Here is a 22,626-nt window from a genome sequence, read left to right as displayed (position 1 = left end):
ATACTGCCCCCAAAACACGAACATTTGAATAGAGGAACCCCTACAGGAGAGGGCCATCTGAATCTGTGTGAGTTTCTGGTTTGAGGGCCTGTCCCTGCCCATCCCAGGGTCCATTACTCCAACAGAGCAAAGACATTTAAGCTGCTGTCCTCCCACTCTCTGTCGTGATGGCGTGTGGACACTGTAACTTGAAAAGGAGCTGTCAGCAGGATCAAAGGAGGAGTGAGTATACTTTGGGTCTATTCATTCCGGACGTGGGATTCCTGCTATTCTACATTCCATTTCTAAAATTCACGTAGCCATGCTTTTGTATATATACATGCTTTATCTGAACCAACATTTGCACAGGCTTTATCTTCACGTGCATTTAGCCTCACGACCTCTTTTGATGTAGGCATCATTATGAACAGGAGCAAACTGACAAGAAAAGATTAGTCCAACATGTCACAAAATTTGAACCACTGTGAGGCGGAAGGCCTCAGGGTAAAGTGGTGCTGTCGTGGCCTCCTTGAGTTATTTCTGACAGTGGGTGCAGATATTATTTTGGGTTTTCTGTTGGTTTTCTCGGGTGTGTGTGGCTCAGGAATGATCTCTGACAAGCATGCGATGTGAGCCGCGGTCTGGGTGTGAGTATCAAGGGTGAGCTGGATGCAATCACATCCTTGGTATCTCATTTAAATAGGTCATGTTTCCCAAAAACGAGATGCGGCCTTGTCTCTAAAGGAAATGATATTTTCCATGAATTGGAGCTAGTTTGGGGCCTCTAAGAAGCCTTTAGAAATATTCACCAGCTTCTTCTAGTTTCTTGAAGGAGATACTGTCCATGGAATAATGAACACACCCCCTTCCTTCTTCTACCCGAGGTCATGAGGACCATCCCTCCATGGGGTCTGAAGCAAGATACTTATCAAAGGGGAGAAAAAAATTTGATGTCAGCCAAGTTTGTTCTGGGCCTGTTTCCCCCTTTTCTTGGTGTGTGTTTTAAAACTCACTTCAATCTTAGGCCACAATATTTCATTGCTGCTGTAACCCAGATCTGTCTAATCTCTATCTGTGGGCTTGTGCTTCACAATAAAAATCACAGGGGCGATTGTAATTAAAGTGCAGTGACATCTGCATTTTAAATGAGCTCAGTCCATTTTGGTTCTCATAGTATTGGGGGATAAATAAATCATGGTCTTCAAGTTGTGAACGGCTACAACACTGAGTCTCAGGAGAGACGGTAACTGTAGGATTCAAAATGCTCTGAGCTATTCTTGGCAGCTGAAGTGTTGCTTTAAGGACTCATTATAAACCTGGATATCATTCTCTTTGGAACATTTTGAAATGGTCCTGAAACGTTCATCTTAGAGCTGGAGGAGTTTTATCAGATTTCTTTAACCTTCACACAAGAGCAATCCACTCTCTCCTCAAGAGAATCGCTTAGAAAAATGTATCCTTCATCTGTGACAGGTAGCATGCCAGGAACGTCATCATTCGTAATTTATTATAAATTGGTGATTCATTGTTCTGACTTTCATCTAAGGGACCCATCATGGAGGAGAGGTGGAGTGTGAATAGTTTTCTATGGGCCATTTGCGTTTAGTCCCCGAGTCACCAAAGAGTTTCCATCAAAACCAAAAGTAGGGCTTCCCTGGTGCCCTACTTTTCTAACCATTTCTATTTTTTAAGAGTGGTTTCTAGTCTTATGATAGCTACCCTAGATCTTCAAATACATGTGCATAGCTTATAAAGCTATGCGTGCCCCGGTCCGGGAAGATCCCACATTGCCGCGGAGCGGCTGGGCCCGTGAGCCATGGCCGCTGAACCTGTGCGTCCGGAGACTGTGCTCACCAACGGGAGAGGCCGCAACAGTGAGTAGGCCCGCGTACCGCAAAAAAAAAAAAAAAAACAAAAAAAAACAAAAGTAAAGTTGTGTTTCTGGCAGTTCAGGCAGTTTGGGCTGAAATGACTACATTGTTTTATAAATATTACATTTTTCCTTTTAAATGCATTGATGGATGGAACCAAAGTAAGAAATCCACAGAGACTCAAGACAAAGCAAAATCACAAACTTTAGGAGTGAAGCACGTACAAAGCTAGCTTTCACTTTGAGGGTTTCTGTTGAAAACAGGATTGGGCCTCTGCTTTGATGAGTGCATAGATGCGAGTCCAGGTGAAAATCCTGGCAACCACCCCTAGTAAGGAATCTGACGCAAAAGACTTACATAAGACTGGGCCCCCAAAGGCCTGTGATTGTAAGCTTTAGGATGAACCAGAAATAAACCCTAATGTGCAGAAGGTAAAGCAAGGAAACTTACTTGTCCAGACACAGAGCTGGGAAAAGAGAGACACTCCCCTGCAATATATAACCCTAAATAAGATATTATACAAGTTTTCAGACTAAATTCAAATAAGCTCTGTAGCTGCCCAAAATCACAAGTGGATAATTTTATTTAAGGTGGTCCCAGGTTGGTAGCCCCTTCAGGCTACTGTAAAAACTAAATGTAAATCCTCTTCGATGAGCTTAACATCAACCCGGAACTCAAAGAACTTCCAGAGATAGCGGTCCAAGGAAATGAGCTGCTCAGAGCACAAATCACAAAAATCTACAAGAAACAAGGTCGTATGTGTGAGAACCAGCAGAATAAAGAAAAACAAGAAACAAATCCTCTAAGAGAACTTGAAACTATGAGCTAGGAACAACAGATCACACAAAATGACTATGAAGATTGTTTTGAAAAGAAGAACAATCAAAATTAAAAAGCAATAAATGAAATGAAAACTCAATGGATGGATTAACCAGCAGATTAGATATGGCTAAAGAGAAATTTAGTGAACTTGAAGACAGGTCAAAGACGCTTTCCAGAATGCAGCGTAGAGAGGCAAAGGAAACAAAATGTGAAAGAGGAGATGGGAAACAGAGAGGCTAACATGATAGGGTGTGACATGTCTTAACAAAGAATCAGCATGAGAGACAGAAAATTCAGCCATATTTTAAAAGACTGTGGATGAAAATGTTTCCAGTATTGTGGAAGGACAGCAACTTTCAGATCCAAGGAGCCTCGTGATTTCTAAAATGGAATGGAAGCAGATGGAAGACCTGTTATACAAGGAAAAATGGTAAACAAAGAAAATGATGAATATGTAGGTAAATCTAATGTACATTTACAGTATAAAATAATTTAATAAGATTTGATTTATAGTAAAAAAAACAGTGAAGTATGAAAATTCTGAGCAACGTGAAATGTTAAGTTGGAAGAGCGTTGGTCATTATCAAAGTTTTTGAAAGTCCTTGTATTATTCAAGAGGAGGTTAAAGATGTTATTTAATTTTAGTCTTTATAAGCTATGCACATGTATTTGAAGATCTAGGGTAGCTATCATAAGACTAGAAACCACTCTTAAAAAATAGAAATGGTTAGAGACTATTTATTGCAGTGCTATGTATAAAAGCAAAAGACTGAAAACAACCCATATGTTCATCAGTAGGTGACTGGTTGAATAAACTATGATACAGCCATGCAGTGGAGTTCTATAAAAAAATAATAATTTCCAAACTAAGTAGACTGAAAAACATGGAATGAGGGGGTAAAAAACCCTCCATCATTCCAAAAGAAGGCAAAAAAGGAGGAAAATATAAATAGGAAAAAGCAGACTAATAAAAGCACATAAAAGATTATAGTAATGACTCCAAATATAGTATATCAGTAACTATAATAAATGTAAAATGACTAAACTCTGCAGTGAGAAGCCGAGCGTATGAGACTGAGTTAAAAGAATTCTATGCATATGCTGATTACAAGAGGTATACCTAAAACACAAGAATCTTAAATGATTGCAAGTCAGTGACTGGGAAAACATGTACCAGGTAAGTATTAACCCCCCAAAAGCTGACAAATAAACTTATTTAAAAAAAAAAAAAAAGTTTTGCTACAGATTTACTAGTGTTAAAGATGATAAAAGTTTCAATGCATAAGAATGAATTTGTAGGAAATTCATATTTAACTTCAAAATACCTAAATCGAAACTTGACTTACCTGAAAGAACAAAAATAAAAATTCATCTTAATGATGGGAGATTTTAATATTTCTCTCTGCAGATAATTGTAGTTGACAAACTATAATTGATAAATCAAGCAAACCAAATAGTAATGAGTATGTAGATAATATATAACATTATACCTAAATATTATAGAATATACAACCTTTTCAAGCACATATGGAAGGCCTGCCAAAACTGACCATTTTTCTAGGTTATAAAGGATTGGCATCAGACGTTATGCTAGAGAACATTAACAACAAGAGCAACAACAGAAACCTATAGAAAATCATACACTTAGACATTAAAAATTGACTTCTAATGACCCATTGGTCCAAGAAGAATTGTAATGGAAATGAGAAAATATTTAGACATAAAAAATAATGAGAATACTCCATACCAAATTTGTGGGACGGCCAAAATAGTACTCTATAAGGTAAGCATCCAACTTAACTTCAAGAACACAGGAGAATTAATCCAGAGAAAGTAGAAGGAAGGAAAGATAAAGTAGATGGTAATGATAAAGTAAACAAACTTGCCTTAGAAAGGATCAACCAAAACACAGGTTAGTTCTTTGAAAAGATTAAATGCATAGAAAACATTTGTTGAGATTTATTAAGAAAAAGAGAGGGACTTCCCTGGCAGTCCAGTGGTTAAGACTCTGTGCTTCAACTGCAGGGTGCAAGGATTCGATCCCTAGTAGGGGAACTAAGATCCCGCATGCTGCACGGCACGCCAAAAAAACAAACAAAAAAGAAAGCTGAGAGAAAAAAAGAGAGAGAGAGAGAGAGAGAGGGATTTATACAGGAAAAGAAAAGGAGACACGTGCTGCTGAAATAAAATAGATAAGAAAATATGATTAACACCTTTATGCCAATACATTTTAAAAATTAATGGATTGAAAAAAAAATTAATGGATTGGGGCTTCCCTCGTGGCGCAGTGGTTGAGAGTCTGCCTGCCGATGCAGGGGACACGGGTTCGTGCCCCGGTCCGGGAAGATCCCACATGCTGTGGAGCGGCTGGGCCCGTGAGCCATGGCCGCTGAGCCTGCGCATCCGGAGCCTGTGCTCCGCAACGAGAGAGGCCACGACAGTGAGAGGCCCGCATACCGCAAAAAAAAAAAAAAAAGGAATGAGGTATGCCTTTATACCCTGCTGTGAAATATGTCCCCATACCCTGCTAAATGCAAGGTGAAAAAGTGTGTATATTATATTACCATTGGGTGAATATGAGTATATAAATATGTCCCTTTATATTAAAATAAAACATGAAAGGATGAATTAAAAGACAAAATAGAATGGTTATTTCTAAGGGATAGAAAGAAACAGGATGGAAAAGAAAGAGATAAAAGCTGGACCTCTCTGAATACAACTTGTTCTATAGAGTTAATTTTGCAACTATGTAAATGTTTTATAAAACAAAGTTACATATTAATCCCTAAAAATCTAAAGCAAAATGAAACAAATCTAACTGTATATTGAGTTGTTTGGCATAACCACATAGAGAAAATTATTCTAATTGACTTTAAAACAGAGTAATTTGATTTTGCATTTCTAAAGAAATATATCCTAAGAACTCTAAAATGTGTAATCACATGGTTAGTAATAATACTGCTATTGGTAATCTGAAACCAAGGTAGGTGGATGAGAGCAAAAGCAAGTCAATAATTATGTCAACGTGGTTAGGAAGTAAGATTTCAGTGTCAAATATAAAACCAAGGAAGTTCACAAACTCACAATGTACTTAATATTCAACCTTTTTAAAATGCATGTGTCTTAGCTCTGTCCACTGAAAAAGTCTTGAACAATGACCAGCCCACTAGTAATAAGTACCACAAGTACCAGATTAAGGTTCTTAGTACCTTTTCCTACTAACAGGAACCAGGGCTCCTTGGAGAAATGTCTGATTCCAGGAGATACACAAGATGGGACTGTAGCATCTTGTGAGACCAGGCATCAAGGAAGCTGTCAAAACTGCTGGGGGAGGGGCTTCCCTGGTGGCACAGTGGTTGAGAGTCCGCCTGACGATGCAGGGGACGCGGGTTCGTGCCCCGGTCCGGGAAGATCCCACATGCCGCAGAGCGGCTGGGCCCGTGAGCCATGGCCGCTGAGCATGTGTGTCCGGAGCCTGTGCTCCGCAACAGGAGAGGCCACAACAGTGAGAGGCTCGCATACCGCAAAAAAAAAAAAAAAAAAAAACTGCTGGGGTTGCATAACATGGACCCAGAAGCCACCTGAAGAGATTCACTGGGGCCAAAGGTAGGATGGTTTGAGCATTACTAAAAATAGTAACAGCTACGGGTTTAAACACTCACATGTATTTTAGTCCAGGAGTAATTCATGATCACACAAACACACAAACGAGCGTATTAAAAACCTCTTCATTAGTGGTCTTTGAGGATACTGGGAAACTAACCCATTATTTTGGAAAGTGGTGAATAAAGGGAAAGAATCAAGAGTTTATATTATCTTTTCCGTATGAACTGTTCCTCAAAGCAGCCAAACAGTTGGTGAGGAAAAGTCTCCCTTTATCAACTGCCTAGAAATGAAAGAATACGAAAATGATAGATTATCATATATCTGGAGCCCCTCAAGATCATCAGTGGTTGCTAACATCACAGAAAGACAGATAAGTACATTGTGTGTCTCATGATGGAAGCATCTGTGAGGTTATTTCCTCCCATTCTCCCAAAGACTCCAGCTTGAATCAGAGCAGGACCTGAGAGCTACCAGTTTACGGGAGACGGGGTGAAAGCATGTGCTGATAGCACACAGATGCCATTTAGCAACATCCCAACTGTGGCAAATCATAAAGGCCAAATGACCTAGTTTCTTTAACAAATAAAACCGCAAGAAACGGTGGGGGGCAGGGGGAAGAGAGAGAGAGAGGGAGAAGCAGCCCCATGGGTTTGCTCAGTGTCTCAGATTTCTTCTATCCGTTCCCCTTCCTGAGAGGGAGGCCTGCCTAGTCATGGTCAAGACTGGACTGCAAAACCTCCAGATACTGTATCCACACCCAGGAAGGAAGAGGAGGAAAGGGCCAGGTTCTTGAGAGCCCTTCTTTGGGACGCCCAACAGTGATTCAAGCAGAATTAGGTCTCCTGGAACCTAGGGAGATGGCTGTTCTTAACCGGGCACATTATCTTGGACAAAATCAGGGTTAAGTGTGTTAGGGGGAGGGGCGAGTGGCTACTGAACAGCAGGCAGCCACTTGTCTCTGGCACAGGTGGATCTGTACGCATTGTCCCAGAGACACTGCTTGATCTGATGAGACAGAGAGATGGCTGGGGTCCAGATCACAGCCCACGGCTTGGAACAGAGGTCAGTTCTGGCTCGTAAGGAAATCTGAGGCCGTGTCCTCATTAGCACCGTATTCCAGCCAAGGTGGCTAACCAGCCAGTTTACTAGGTAATCATATACACAATCACAAACTGTAGTTCTCTCCTCCCTCAATCCTAACTTCGTTGCCCCAATGCCATTGAATATAAGACATCATCTCTAAAACTATTCAAGTTTAATTTGCTGCTTTTTAGACATTGATATCCATTATAGCCTTTATTTGGAGGCATTTTAAAATTTTTTATGTATGTTATATAAAAAAAGGAGGGGATCATTTTTCTTTTGACTTAAATATTTTCCCTTTACTCTGACAGAATACTGAGGATGCTGTAAAATCATATTATTAATGCCATCAAGCCTTAGGATTTATAGCTCTTACTTGTCAAATATCTATGCCAGGGAATTAAGCCAAAGTTGGGAAAGTTATTTCATCACATGTCTACCTATCTTCCTTCTTTTCTTTAATTTACAATGTTGTGTTAGTTTTAGGTGTATAGCAGAGTGATTCAGTTATACATGTATTTTTTTCAGATTCTTTTCCCATTATAGGTTATTACAAGATATTAAATATAGTACCCTGTGCTACACAGTAGGTCCTTGTTGTTTATCTAGTTTACATATAATAGTGTGTATATGTTAATCCCAAACTCCTAATTTATCCCCCCCCTTTCCCTTTTGGCAACCATAAGTTTGTTCTCTATGTCTGTGAGCTTGTTTCGGTTTTGTAAATACATTCATTTGTATTATTTTTAAGATTCCACCTTCCCTATCTTCCTTCTATCCATAGGAGGAAAGAGGATTTTTTTTTTTAATTAACACACTTTATTTTCAGAGCATGTTATGGTTTGAACTGTATCCCCTAAAAAGATATGTGGAAGTCCCCACTACCTGTGGATGTGACCTTATTTGGAAATAGAGTCGTTGTTGATAATCAAGTTAAGATGAGGGCATTAGGATGGGCCCTAGTGCAATATGACTAGTGTCATTATAAAAGGGGGAAATTTGGACCCTCAGAGAGGGAAGACATTCAGAGAGGGAAGATGATGGGAAAACGGCCATGTGACAATGGATGCAGGGACTGGAGTGATACAGCTGTAAGCCAAGAGCACCAAGGACCATCAGCCACATCCCAGAAGCTGGAAGAGGCCAGGAAGGGTCCCATCCAGTGTCAGAGGGAGCGTGACCCTGCCAACACCTCCATTTCAGACTTCTAGCCTCCAGAACCATGAGACAATCCATTTCTACAGTTCTTCAACCACCCAATGTGTGATACTTGGTTACAACAGCCCTAGCAAACTAATATAGAGAGATTTTAGGTTCACAGAAAAATTGATCAGAAAGCAGAGGGTTCCTGTATATTCCCTCACACACATGCCCCACCACACACACAGTTTCCCCCGTTACCAACATCTTGTATGAGTGTGTGGTACATTTGTTACAACTGAGGAGCCTATATTGACGTATTATTAACTGAAGTCCATAGATTAGGTTTGGGTGTACTCCTTGTGTAGTACATTCTATAGTTTTTGTGTGGACGTAAGTTTTCAATTTAATTGAGTAAATACCAAGGAGCACGATTGCTGGATCATATGGTAAGAGTATGTTTAGTTTTGTAAGAAAGTGCCCAGCTATCTTTGAAAGTGGCTGTACCGCTTTGGATTCCTACCAGCAGTGAATGAAAGATTATGTTTGATCCACATCCTCGCCAGTATTTGGTATAGTGGGTATGTAGCGGTATCTCATTGCTGTTGAGATATGACAAAAGCCGTGGAGCATCTTTTCATATGCATATTTGCCGTCAGTATGTCTTCTTTGGTGCGATGTCTGTTCAGATCTTTTGCTTATTTTTAAATTGGGTTGTTTGTTTTCTTATTGAGTTTGTGTATTTTGGACACTATGCCTTTTCAGATATGTGTTTTGCAAATATTTTCTCCCAGTCAGTAGCTTGCCTGTCATTTGCTTAACAGTGTCTTTCACAGAGCAGGAGTTTTAATTATAATTTTAATGAAGTACAACTTTTTCTTTTACTGTGCTTTTTTATCTAAGAAGCCATTGCCAAGCCCAAGGAAGGTCAACTACATTTTCTCCTATGTTATCTCCTGTGAGTTTCATAGTTTTGCATTTTAAATTTCAGCCTATGATCCATTTTGAGTTAATTTTTATGAAAGTTTTAAGATCTGTGTCTAAATCCATTTACTTGCATGTACGTGTCCTGTTGTTCCAGCACCCTTAGTTGAAAAGAGGATCCTTTCCCCATTGAACTGTCTTTGTTCTTCTGTCAAAGATCAATTGACTATCCTTGTGTGGGTCTATTTCTGTACTCTTTACTCTGTTCCACTGATCTATTTGTCTATTCTTTTGCCAATACTACACTGTCTTGACTACTGTAGCTCACAGTAGGTTTTGGACTCTAATAGTGTCAGTCCTCCAACTTTGTTCTTCCCCTTCAATATTGTGTTGGCTATTCTGGGTCTTTGCCTTTCCATATAAACTTTAAACTTTAGAATTTGTTTGTTGATTTCCACAAAATAACTTGCTGGGATTTTGACTGGGATTGCACTGAGTCTATAGATCAACTTGGGAAGAACTGATACCTTTATACTATTGAGTTTTCCTATCATGTACATGTAGTATCTCTCCATTTATTTAGTTATTCTTTGATTTATTTTATCAGAGCTTTGTAGTTTCCCTCATATAGATCTTGTACATATTTTGTTAGATTTGTGCGTAAGTTTTTTGTTTTTGGTGCTAAGGAAAGAGAATTATTTAAAAGTATTTTTAAAAGAAAATAAAATTAGAAAGCTTGGCAATTACAGAGAAGTAAAGTAAAAGAAGAACAATTAAGCTGCAATCCAAGGCATAACTGCAATTACAAAATACCCAAAGAACAGAATACAGTTTGCTAAAAGGCATAAAAAACAAAAAAACATGAAGTTTTCCTTTGAAACAAACATGCAGGAAACGAGGTGATATTTTACAAGGGAAGCCCAGGAGCACAGTTCAGGGCTGGAGAGCTTTCTACAGAGCAGAGTACACAGCCAGCAGGGCCCTTACCACTCACCCTACACCATACCCTAAGGATGGCCCCAGGCCAGGCAAGCAGGAGATGGAGGGAAGAAAAGGCACAACCTGGGCCCAACAAACCGCAAATCTCTCTTCCACTGGTCAGAAAGCCAAATCAAGGATCTTCGACATCACCTCTTCTGAGAAAGCACAGGCTCTCAGACAGACAATGGGGAAATGTCAATCCCCGTCCAAAATTAGACATCTCATCTCACACATAAGGGTAACTAGGACAAAAGAGACAACGTTAAAGGCTTCCCTGGTGGCGCAGTGGTTGAAAATCCGCCTGCTAACGCACCGAACACGGCTTCGAGCCCTGGTCCGGGCAGATCCCACATGCCGCGGAGCAACCAAGCCCATGTATCACAACAACTGAGCCTGCGCTCTAGAGCCCGTGAGCCGCAAATATTGAGCCCGCGTGCAGCAACTACGACGCCCCCGCTCCTGGAGCCCGTGCTCCACAATGAGAAGCCCGTGCACCGCAATGAAGAGTAGCTGAAGAGTAGCCCTCCCCCGCTGAACCTAGAGAAAGCCCGCGCGCAGCAGACCCCACACAGCCAAAAATAAATAAAATAAATTTATTTTTTTTAAAAAAGAGAGATAACATTAGCCAAATGTCGTTTATCAAGTACAAATGCCATAAAAACTTTCTCTTGGAGGGAAAAGTTTGTGTTGAAAAGCCGCTCGGTGGTAGAGACTGGGTTTCAGAGAACAAGAAAACAAATGAGACAAACTTCTCTGGGGAGAGATGAACAGAGATTTTGGGTGGAAGGATGCTAAGAGCAGAGGGGAGGAGAGAAATAGAAAACAACGGCGGAAGACCGAGCAGATGGCATGGCATCAAAGGGACCAGGCTCTGGAACGGAATATCCGATTCCATGGGGTTTGGGCCATTTCAAGGCTGTTGGGTGCTGGCACATGCATTGACCCCCTTTTTCATCTTCCCTTCCCATCAGTTATGTCTGCTATACCTAACTGTTTTGTGTGAAATCAAGATTTGGGAGGGGAAATCCAGAAATGGAGGCTGAATTCCACATCTGGCTCAGCACAGAGAAGAGAAAGACACCATAGGAGGTAAAATGGAGGTGATCTCAAAGGGTCCTTACAGAGGCAGCGATTCACAGCTAGCCGTGACCACGGGAATGTAAATTTCAGGGAACACGCGGACATTTTGGAGAAAATACAGGATATGACGATCAAATGCTCAACTAGGTCACGTAAGAAACCAAAAAGGCTCCTTTTAAAAAATGATGAAAACCAACGTTAATTGAGTGTTTATCGTATCTCAGTCTTTGTGTCAAGCAATTGACAAGCATTATCTCCTTTGACCTTATAATCCGATGAGGAGAGCACTTTTATCTTTACCTGCAAATAAGAAAACTGAGACTTAAAGAAAGTAATAACTTGCCCAAGGGCACTCAGTAAGGGAAAAGTCAGGATTTGAGCCCAGACTGCCTGCTAGGATGGTTGATAACTCTTTTTCTGTGTCCACTGGCAAGAATGACTCATAGCTAACGAAAAGGTCCTGTGATTCACTGAAACTCTTCTTGTTGAGGTCACTAAACCATCTCCCTGTTGCAAAATCCACAGAGCCGACTTCTGAGTCACAAAAGAAGCAGAACCTAGTTTTTCTCTCTCTCTTTTTTTTTTTTTTTTTTTTTCGGTACGCGGGCCTTTCACTGTTGTGGCCTCTCCCGTTGCAGAGCACAGGCTCCGGACGCGCAGGCTCAGCGGCCATGGCTCACGGGCCCAGCCGCTCCGCGGCACGTGGGATCTTCCCGGACCGGGGCACGAACCCGCATCCCCTAGCATCGGCAGGCAGACTCCCAACGACTGCGCCACCAGGGAAGCCCCTAGTTTCTCTTTTTTAAAATGGTAATAGTTAACATTAATTGTGCACAAGCCAGATGCTTTTTCACCTTCCTTGGAACTTCATTTTTCTCTACAGCTCTTATCACCCTTTGACATTTTGTATTTAACTTGTTTATTGGTTTATTGTGTCTTCCCCAACTAGCTGTCCCTCACAGCAGAGATTTTTGTTCTATTTATTAGCCCTTGATAAATATTTGTTGAATAAGCCTTAATATTTATCCAAGAATATAACACCTTGGAGATGTGTTGGTAGTTTTTAAAAAAGTTAAATAAGCCTCTATCCTATGACTCAGCAATTCTACTCTTAGGAATTTACTTAAAAGAAATGAAAATGTGTGCCTCCCCCGCCCCCAAAAATGTCCTGTACAAGTGTTCATAACAACCTTATTCCTAACATTTAAAAACTGGAAACAACCCAAATGTCCATCAACAGGAGAATAGAGAAGTAATTATGGTATCTCCCTTACACGGAATAGTACTCAGCAACGAAAATGAACAAACTACTAATACAAAAAGCAGTATGTATGAATCTCAAAAGCTTATGTTGTGTGAAAGAAGCCAGACACAAGAAAATAATGGAATATATTATTTCACTTTATATGACTTTAAAGAACAGGCAAAGCTAGCCTCTGGTGACAAATATCGGAGCAGCGCTCACCTGGGGTGCACTGGCACTGACCGGCTGAAGCCACAGGGAGCTTCCTCGGGTTATGGAGGTATTTATTCTCAACCTGGCTTTGGGTAGTGGTCACAGGAACAGAAACAACTGTGAAAACTTATCAAATGGATCACTTAGATGCATATGCGCGTCTTATGGTATATAGAATACACCTCAATTTTTTAAAACTTATTTTTCAAATATTAGCCAAAAAGAGTTGAAGAATTGTTCTTTTCTCTCGGGAAGCAGTTGGACCTAGTGAAATTGAATCCCATCTACTGGCTGGAAAATCTCTTAGCCTCTGTTTACTCATATGTAATACAAAGAGTATAATGCTTGCCCGACAAAATTTCTGTCAGGATTAAATAAGATAAGGTACATGATGTGCTCAGCATCTTAGCTTCTGGCATGAAATAATTGTTCCAAAAACGTTAATTCTCCATCTTGCTGTGAAAAATAAAAGACAATGCTTCATCCCGATTGCTTTGGTCCAACTAATGCAAGGTTTTGGTTACCTTTTTTTATTCCCGCTGGCAATTTTCTGAACATCGCTCTGTTCTTTAGAGCTGGAAAAATTCAGTCCATAAGACCACAAGTGCTTTTGACCTTGACACAAAGGCAAACTGGGTCAAATGGAATCGATTTAGATAACGGCAAGGTTAAAAGTCATTTCTGGAGTCTGTTCCCTAAACTTCAGATCTTTTTCTTTTTTTTTAAGTGGTGAATGATAGAAGCTGCTCATTGACAAAAGCCTTTAACAACTGTCATCTTTATTCTCAAGGCAAATGTCTTGAATTTGAATTTGGTTGGTGTTATCATTTTACTACCGTAGAAAATGAAAGTAATTTTTGGTTGATTTTGCATTATTGACCTGTGTAATGATTTCCGTCACTCTGAAGTGGGAGCTGAGTTTGCTCCAGGGATCCTGGGTGATTGTCATGTCTTTGATGTGGTTCCCTTAATCGTTTCCCCGAGGGGCATTGTGACACAGCCAGGTCAGCGGGATGGCAGCTCTACCTCAGGCCGTGAGATCGAGCCCCCTGTCCTGCAGGAACCACTAGTCTGGGTCCCCAGATCTGCCTTCTGCCTTCAGGTTTTCCTGGTGGTCTGGCATTACGGGATCTTACTGGAATTAAAGAATAGAGATGTGGGACCCTACTTTCTCTCCACCCCGTCAGTGCCACATGGGGTATTGTATGGATTAAGGTGAATGTCATGAAGCCTCCATGGCCTTGAAAAAGGTTTTCTTTCTAAGCCTTAGTTTCCTCTTCCATCAAATGGGGGTGATGATAGGTTGTCCTGAGGGTTGAATGAAGAAATGAAGCTAGCTCCTGGCACACTGCCTTTAGAGCAAGTGCTCAGCAATCAGCAACTAACTTCATACAACCTTGCTCTCTCCCACTGAGAGTCACCAGGCAGTATTTTCTCCCAGCTTCACTATCATGTTGGATGTCTCGGCCAGGTTGTCTCCCAGGAAGTTTTGCCCAGACACTTCTGAGTCCACTATATCAGGGAATCTCGCCTTTCCTTAGGTCTCATCTCCATTCAAAAGAGATGGAAACAGGGGTCCAATAGGATATGATGCTTAGAGAGTTCTTCTCAAGTCCTGCGAAGTCCTTTCCTCCCCTGACTCTGTTTCCTCATATAAACAGCACACACAGAACCACTTTTTTTTTTTTTTTTTTTTTGCCATACGCAGGCCTCTCACTGTTGTGGCCTCTCCCATTGAGGAGCACAGGCTCTGGATGCGCAGGCTCAGTGGCCATGGCTCATGGGCCCAGCCACTCCATGGCATGTGGGATCTTCCTAGACCGGGGCACGAACCCGCATCCCCTGCATCGGCAGGCGGGACTCTCAACCACTGCGTACAGAACCACTTTTGACCTATCAGGTGGGCAGAGATGCAGGAACTAATAGGTCAACATTAGTAAAACCTTTGACGTCGTCTGACAAAAATATTCCAAGATGGTATCAGCAAGGAGCTTCATGGTTTTCTGCTTTTGCACATCGGTTTCTTATTCCTTAAGTACGATGAGAGCCACAGAATGACGACCTCATGGCTGGAAGGTCCATAGAGGTCAGATGATCCAGATGGTCTCTGGAGCCCTGACCGGGGGCCAAGGAAGGCCTTCAAGCAGGGGGCGTGGCCCTCTGAAACTGTACCTTTGTTATGTGCATGTTTTTGGAGAGAGGTCCATAGCTTTCATAAATCCTCAAGGATTCAGAGTCCAAACGCCCTGATTTTTCACATGTAGCAGCTCAGGCCTGAGGAAAACGAGCGGGATCTTTCCAAACTAATTTAAAAGGGGTTTCGTCTAAAGGAGGTCGACTGTTGCAAGGAGTTGGGGAACAGCCGCCTTATTATTTCCGTATATGCTTGTCCATCTTTCAGTCAGGCTCTCTCAGAACCTAGCAAGTTTCCCAAGAATCTCCAGAACCTCCCTGCCACGCGTACACTATTCTCGGCCTTGGAGAATACAGTCACCAGATTTAGCAAACACCAACAACAAACACACTAACAACAAAACAAGAGGAAGCCTAGCTAAGTTGGAATTTCATATCAACAATGAGTGATGTGTTAGTAAAAGTACGTCCCATTTCTGAAATCCACATATAACTGGGTAACCCTCTGTGGAAATACCAAAGCCGGAGGGGCCGAAGCCCTGACCTGTAGCACATTTAGAGAATGTTCTCCTGTAGTTGCTAGCTAAGAATAGGGTGGTCTGGGAGCAGAGACCGGGCCTGCAAACTGGCCTACAAGTCTTGGAGGACCGTATGTGAAGCACATAAAATCCATAACCCACAGGTTAAGCAGTGATTTTCTAGGCTAAGGTGGGTGAGGGAAACCTCTCTAAACTGAGGAACACTGAAACTAGGGGGTCAAAAATACAGCCCCCTCCTGACCTAAAAGTAGTAAGAGGTGAAGTGGAGGCTCCCTCTCTCCTGCAGAGATCACAATAACCAGAGCTGGGGGTCACCCAGGACACAAGGCTGGTGTGGGCTCCCGTGACACCTCTTAGTAAATTAGAAGAGAGCTTCTTTCATAGGTAAAGACCTATAATTCCTAAATCAGTTGTTTCTCAGTAATAATAATTATCAAAATAATGTCAACCTATATAGATTTCATAAATTCAATTATTGCATATAAAATTATTGAAGATGGAAAACTTAATCACAATTGATTAGAAATTCAAGGTCACCGGACCATAGAATGATTACGCTCAATATCTTGCTTTCATGGTGATATTTACTTGTCCCAATACCTTGTGTCCTGGAGAAATAGTTGCAAGATTTGCCTGCCTATCTTGTGACATTTTAGGCTTTGAGTCTTTTAAAGTAAGTTTTAATTCTGAGAAACCATACTGGCACAGTTAAATATATCCTGAAACCTACATAAGTATGCAGAAAGGCATCTGATCAGCTGTTGCTGCGAAAATATTGAAATATACTAACGGATGCCATACTAGATTTTAGAAAGTAACCTGAGGTTTTAGCTCTTCTTTTGTTGATATTCATCAATATCACGTTGTTTGTATATATCCAATCTATTTCTATTTCTCAAATACATGGCATCTAAACTGCTGAGTAGGTCGTGATACTCAGTATCATAAACTTATCTTTGAAAGATGGTACTGTTGTAACAAATATAGAAAAAAAGAATTTTACTTTCAAATTAATTTTGGATTATAGTTGGGATGATCATAGGATTTGGAGATGAAATGGGTTTTCACTATACCTTTTCTAATATTTCTTGCATCAGTGTAGGAGATCTGCAAGTTGTTTAGTATCAATAATATATATTTTATGAATGCTACCTCTCTGAGGTAAAATTGTATTATATGCAGATGACATAATAATATATATAGAAAACTCTAAAGACTCCATATAAAAACTACTAGAACTGATAAATGAATTCAGCAAGGTAGCAGGATACAAGATTAACATTCAGAAATCAGTTGCATTCCTTTATACTGACAATGAAATATCAGAAAGGGAAAGTAAAAAAAACAATCTCTCTTAAAATCACATCCAAAAGAAATACTTAGGAATAAACCTGATCAGGGAGGTGAAAACCTCCTTATGCTGAGAACCATAAAACATCGATAAAGGAAATTGAAAATGGTTCAAAGAATCATCTCATGCTCTTGGACTGGAAGAATTAATATTGTTAAAATGAGCATACTATCCAAAGCAGTTCTAGAAATTTAATGCTATCCCTTTCAAATTACCCGTGACATTTTTCACAGAACTAGAACAAATAATCGTAAAATTTATGTAGAGCCATAAAAGACCCAGAAGTGCCAAAGCAATCATGAGGGAAAAGAACAAAGCTGGAGGCACAGCCCTCCCAGACTTCAGACAATACTACAAAGCTACAGTAATCAAAACAGTGTGGTATTGGCACAAAAACAGACATATGGATCAATGGAACAGAATAGAGAGCTCAGAAATAAACCCACACACCTATGGACAATGAATCTGTGACAAAGGAGGCAAGAATATACAATGGAGAAAAGACAGTCTCTTCAGCATGTGGTGCCGGGAAAGTTGGACAGCCACATGTAAATCAATGAAGTTAGATTATACCCTCACACTATGCACAAAAATAGACCCAAAATGGCTTAAAGACTTAAAGCAAAAATAAACAAATAGTACCTAATCAAACGTATAAACTTTTGCACAGCAAAGGAAACCATAAGCAAAACTAAAAGACAACTTAAGGACTGGGAGAAAATATTTGCAAATGATGCAACTGACAAGGGATTAATTTCCAAAATATACAAACAGCTCATACATCTCAATAACAACAACAACAAAAATATCAAAAAATGGACGGAAAACCTAAACAGACATTTCTCCAAAGAAGATACACAGGTGGCCAACAGGCACATGAAATAAATGCTCAACATCACTAATTATTAGAGAAATGCAAATCAAAACTACAATGAGGTACCACCTCACACCAGTCAGAACACCCATCATCAAAAAGTCTACAAACAATAAATGCTGGAGAGGGTGTGGAGAAAAGTGAACCCTCCTACACTGTTGGTGGGAATGTAAATTGGTGCAGCCCCTATGGAAAACAATATGGAGTTTTCTCAAAAAACTAAAAGTAGAGTTGCCATATGATCCAGCAATCCCACTCCTGGGCGTGTATCCATACAAAACTATAAAACTATAATTCAAAAAGATACACGTTCATAGCAGCACTATTTACGATAGCCAAGACATGGAGGCAACCTAAATGTCCATGGACAGATGAATGGATAAAGAAGATGTGGTACATCAGTACAGTGGGATATTACTTAGCCATCAAAAAGAATGACATAATGCCATTTATAGCAACATGGATGGACCTAGAGATTATCATATTAAGTAAGGTAAGTCAAAGACAAATACCATATGATATCACTTATATATGGAATCTAAAATATGGCACAAATGAATTTATTTATGGAATAGAAACAGACTCACAGACATAAAAAACAAACCATGGTTACCAGAGGGGAAAGGGGGTTGAGGGATAAATTAGGAGTTTGGGATTATCAGATACACGCCACTATACAATATAGCACAGGGGACTATATACAATATCTTGTAATAAAGCATAATGGAAAAGAATATGGAATGGAAATGATGTATATATATGATATATATATCTATACATATGTAATGGAAAAGATATATGTGTGTATGTGTGTGTGTATATATATACATGAATCACTTTGCTGTACACCAGAAACACAACATTGTAAATCAACTATACTTCAATAAAAAAAAATAAAATACAAATACTGCCTCTTTTTCTTCAAAATATTTCTAAATCCCTGCAATGCTTTTGGGATTATTATGTACATGGAATTTTAGTTCCTATAACTCTTTGCTAATTATACTAATTTTTCTTCAAACACCATGCCAAATTAGTCCTGAACAAATACATTTAAAAGTAGATTTTTTTAAAGTACACCTTTGGCTGAAATCCAGAATTTATGTCTTTATTGGACATTGAGAATTTCTAACACAAAATTATATACAGCTTCTAGCTGAATTTTCATGGCATGAAGGCATCAGCTCAACTTTCCCACCACGTGTCCAACAATATTTCAAATTTATGTTTGGTAAATGTGCATTTCCTGCTAAGCTTAAAGAATGTTCAGGTGAAGTATCACAGTCCAAACAGAGTGAAAAGAGCTTCCCTCTGTGGGGCAGCCTGGCGTGGGGCCTCTGACCCACACGGGGTGGTTTGGGGTAGCAGCCCAGTGCACAGGGAGAAGAAGGAGTCCCCGTGGAGGGAAGCCAGGCTGGCCATCAGAGTCTGAGCAGGCCGAGGAGGGTGTCCACGTGAGTGGGGGGCAGTGCAGCCCCGAGAAGCTGAGCCAGCGTGAGGTGAGGAGGACATCGTGCAGGGAAGATGCAAGACTAGTTATGAACAGGGGAACTGATCAAACCATGTTAGTTTATTAAGGATAATGGGACCCAGGTTTCTTACATTTGGTGAAGGTAGTTACAAATATGCAAAGGGGAAAAGAACTAGAATTAAACCTGTGTATTGAATTGGGATTGAAAGAACTGTAGGAACGCAAGTCCAAAATATATAGATAGATAGAAGTAAACACAAATGGAAATGTGTTTATGTTTGCTCCAAAACACACATGTATGCATACATGTGTACACAGGCATATTTATATGCATACGTATATGTAGCACTGTTCTATAAATTGCTTGGAAACCATGCCATCTCAGTAGCGATGAGCACACCGAGGGTGCAGATCTTGGCTTCTAAATTGCTTTCTCCACTTAAAGGTGCCGGGAGAAGTTAACTGATTCTAGGGCTGGGCAGGGAAAGTACAAACCTGGAACACCTTGCTGCGCTGAAGTGCTCAAAGAATGATGGGACATGTCGAAAGCAACCCAAAGTCAGCGTGAAGGACCCCCTCTACTGGTCAGATTGGGGACAACGCGAACATCAAGATAAATAATGGTGGTAACAGATTGTACTCCATTCAACAAATTGGAAAACGTGCCTCCATACAAGTACAAAAAATAAATAATAAATTAAATGCTTAAAGAGGAATGGGATACTTACATCATGTTAAAATACCACTCTACAAGATAACTCTGAATTCCAAAAGGGAAAAATGTAACTTTGCAGTGAAGACTGGCACACTCTACCAGTAACGGGGCAAATCAAAATCCTATACCATGTCCTAGGATGCAGGGAGAAAAGCACAGCAGCACTACTGTGTTATTCCTGCCAAAGACACATAACCTGGATTGAATGTTGAGGAAACATCAGACAAACCCAAACTGAGGAACATTCTAGAACATAACTGGCCTGTAGTCTTCAGAAGTGTCAAGGTCCTGAAAGTGAAGGAATGACCGAGGGCTGCTGCGGCCTGAAGGAGATGGAGAATGACAGCTCCCTGCATCCCGTCGTGGTTATCAGGACAGGTGACGGAATGCACATGGGCTCTGTGCATGAAACGGTAGTGCTGTACCCAGGCGAATCTTCTCATTTTGATGCTTGTGTGGTAGCTGTGGAGGAGAACATTCTCATCTGTAGGAAATACACACTGAAGTATTCAGGAGTGATGATACATCAAGAGTATCAACGAACTCTCAAATGGTTTAGGGAAAATGTTCCTCATTATCTGAGTTTTTGTATCGTTTCAAAATAAAAATTAATAACGTACAGAAGAAGGGAATGTCCCAGAATATGCTTTAAGTATCCTCCTTTAATCCACTGTGTTTTCCATGTACATTTGCAGCAAAGCTGTAGGCCTGGCTCAAATTATTTTTTACTAGATTCAGTCTTTGTAAGTGTTTGGTAGTATTTTAACTTACAATTTATAAAATTTTAAGGTAATACGTAATAACATTTTAAAGTAATAAGTAAATGTAATTTAAAGTAATAATATATGTAACAAGTAGGCAATTTATGATACCAACAAAATTTCCATGTCATTGAAAGTAACCGCTATAGTACAATTAGTGGACCATTTTGTAGTAACTTCTAACTTATTTCTATGTAATACTTTGTGGCTTATGAATGATAAATGAATATTAGCTATTAAAAATGATTTGTGTCACAATAAAAATACTTACAGATTTAAACTGGGAACTCAAAATAGCATTCTGTTTTTAGCAGACAATTCCAGAAGATATGAACAACGAATCGAATTCAAAGATTAAATTTAGCCAGTATCTAACATTAATGGTGTATCATTTTTCACTTGAAGATAGCCACAGTCAGTAAAGGAATCAGAAAAGCAGCTCTTTGCCTAGAGCAGTTTATCTGAGAAACTGTTTGGGCAAAAAGGTCTTTCCTTTACCAACTTGTTTTTATTTCATAATGAAAGCAGAACCATCTCCCACTTGACAATAGTTAATCCATTCTTGACACTCAAATGTTCTGAACAACAACAGCAAAAAGTAATCTGTTCCCCGTTATTTTCAACGGGAAAATTTACTATACATTATACATCAACAGAAACTCCATAACCAACTTACTAAGACAACTAAAACACAGTGGAGTGCTTTCATGTAAGTGGCAAACACACAAAGCAGCCATATAAATGCTTTGAACACTGCTTCCTGATCACCCCACAATGAACGTGGTGTTAACCAACACTTGCTCTGTATTCCCGTAGGTTTGCATGCAATTTTGCATTTGTAGTATAGCACAGCAAATTACAAACAGCGATAAGTGGATCTACTAGAGAAAATGCTTACAGTATACTAGGGCAATTTCCTGCAGCGCAGCTCACCAAGCGAGGTAGACGCCTGGAGCTGACAAAACTCGAGAAGCTGCTGCTGGAGATGTTCCTGGATGCTGATAAATCTTCAGAGGAGGTGGGTGACACTATATAGAGAAAAAATTGCTAGTGGAGCTCTGCTTATACTGTCAGCACTTATGTGTATCCATTTCTTTGTAGGGTGTTAAAGAGGCATGAGGCCATTTTTCAAGCAAGGCTTTCCATCCTCTGGCCTCATGTTAAGAACAGGGATAGCGGCACTCATGGAATTTTTAAACCAGCAGCGTCCAGGGGCTTGGTCTGATGCTTTTCCAGGTCTTTGCCGTGGTCTTCCTCAAGCTCAGTGGTCAGTAATCCCGCAGCAGGAGATTTTTAGGAGCTTCCTGACATCTCTCTCATGCCTGCTGCCTCTGGAAGAGTTACAGCTCTGCCTGGGCACCCACCACCTCTTTAGAGCCTTTGAAATCAGTCACAAATTGCAGGGTTAATTTCTTCCATAACCATGGACTGCCTGTAGGAAACCTTTTTTCTTTGCCCTGTCAATAATAGTGAAGGTTTCATCTGCAACCTGGACCAGGTTTGGGAATGTTTTCTATATGAACATCAGCAAAAGTCTTTGTATTGAGAAGCGCCCATGTTTTGCAAACGCTAGGCTCTATTGCAAGGCCAATAGGTATGATATGCCTGTGTACGGACCCAGCTGGAAGGGGGCACTTTGTTTCCATCTTTCAGAAAATCAGTAACATACTGATTTTAATAAGAAATGAAGGTTTTATGCCCTCTACCAAAAAATTGTCATAATAAGCAATGAATTGCCCATCTTTAGAGTCAAAACTTAATATTTTAACATTTTCAAAATACTAAAGATATCTGTAATGTTAAGGGCATCCCCTCGGTGGTGGGAGCCGCTGGCACACAC

The sequence above is a fragment of the Phocoena sinus genome, chromosome 16 (assembly GCF_008692025.1).
Source record: "Phocoena sinus isolate mPhoSin1 chromosome 16, mPhoSin1.pri, whole genome shotgun sequence".
NCBI classification, from domain to species: Eukaryota; Metazoa; Chordata; class Mammalia; order Artiodactyla; family Phocoenidae; genus Phocoena; species Phocoena sinus.
This window is presented reverse-complemented; position numbering follows the sequence as displayed.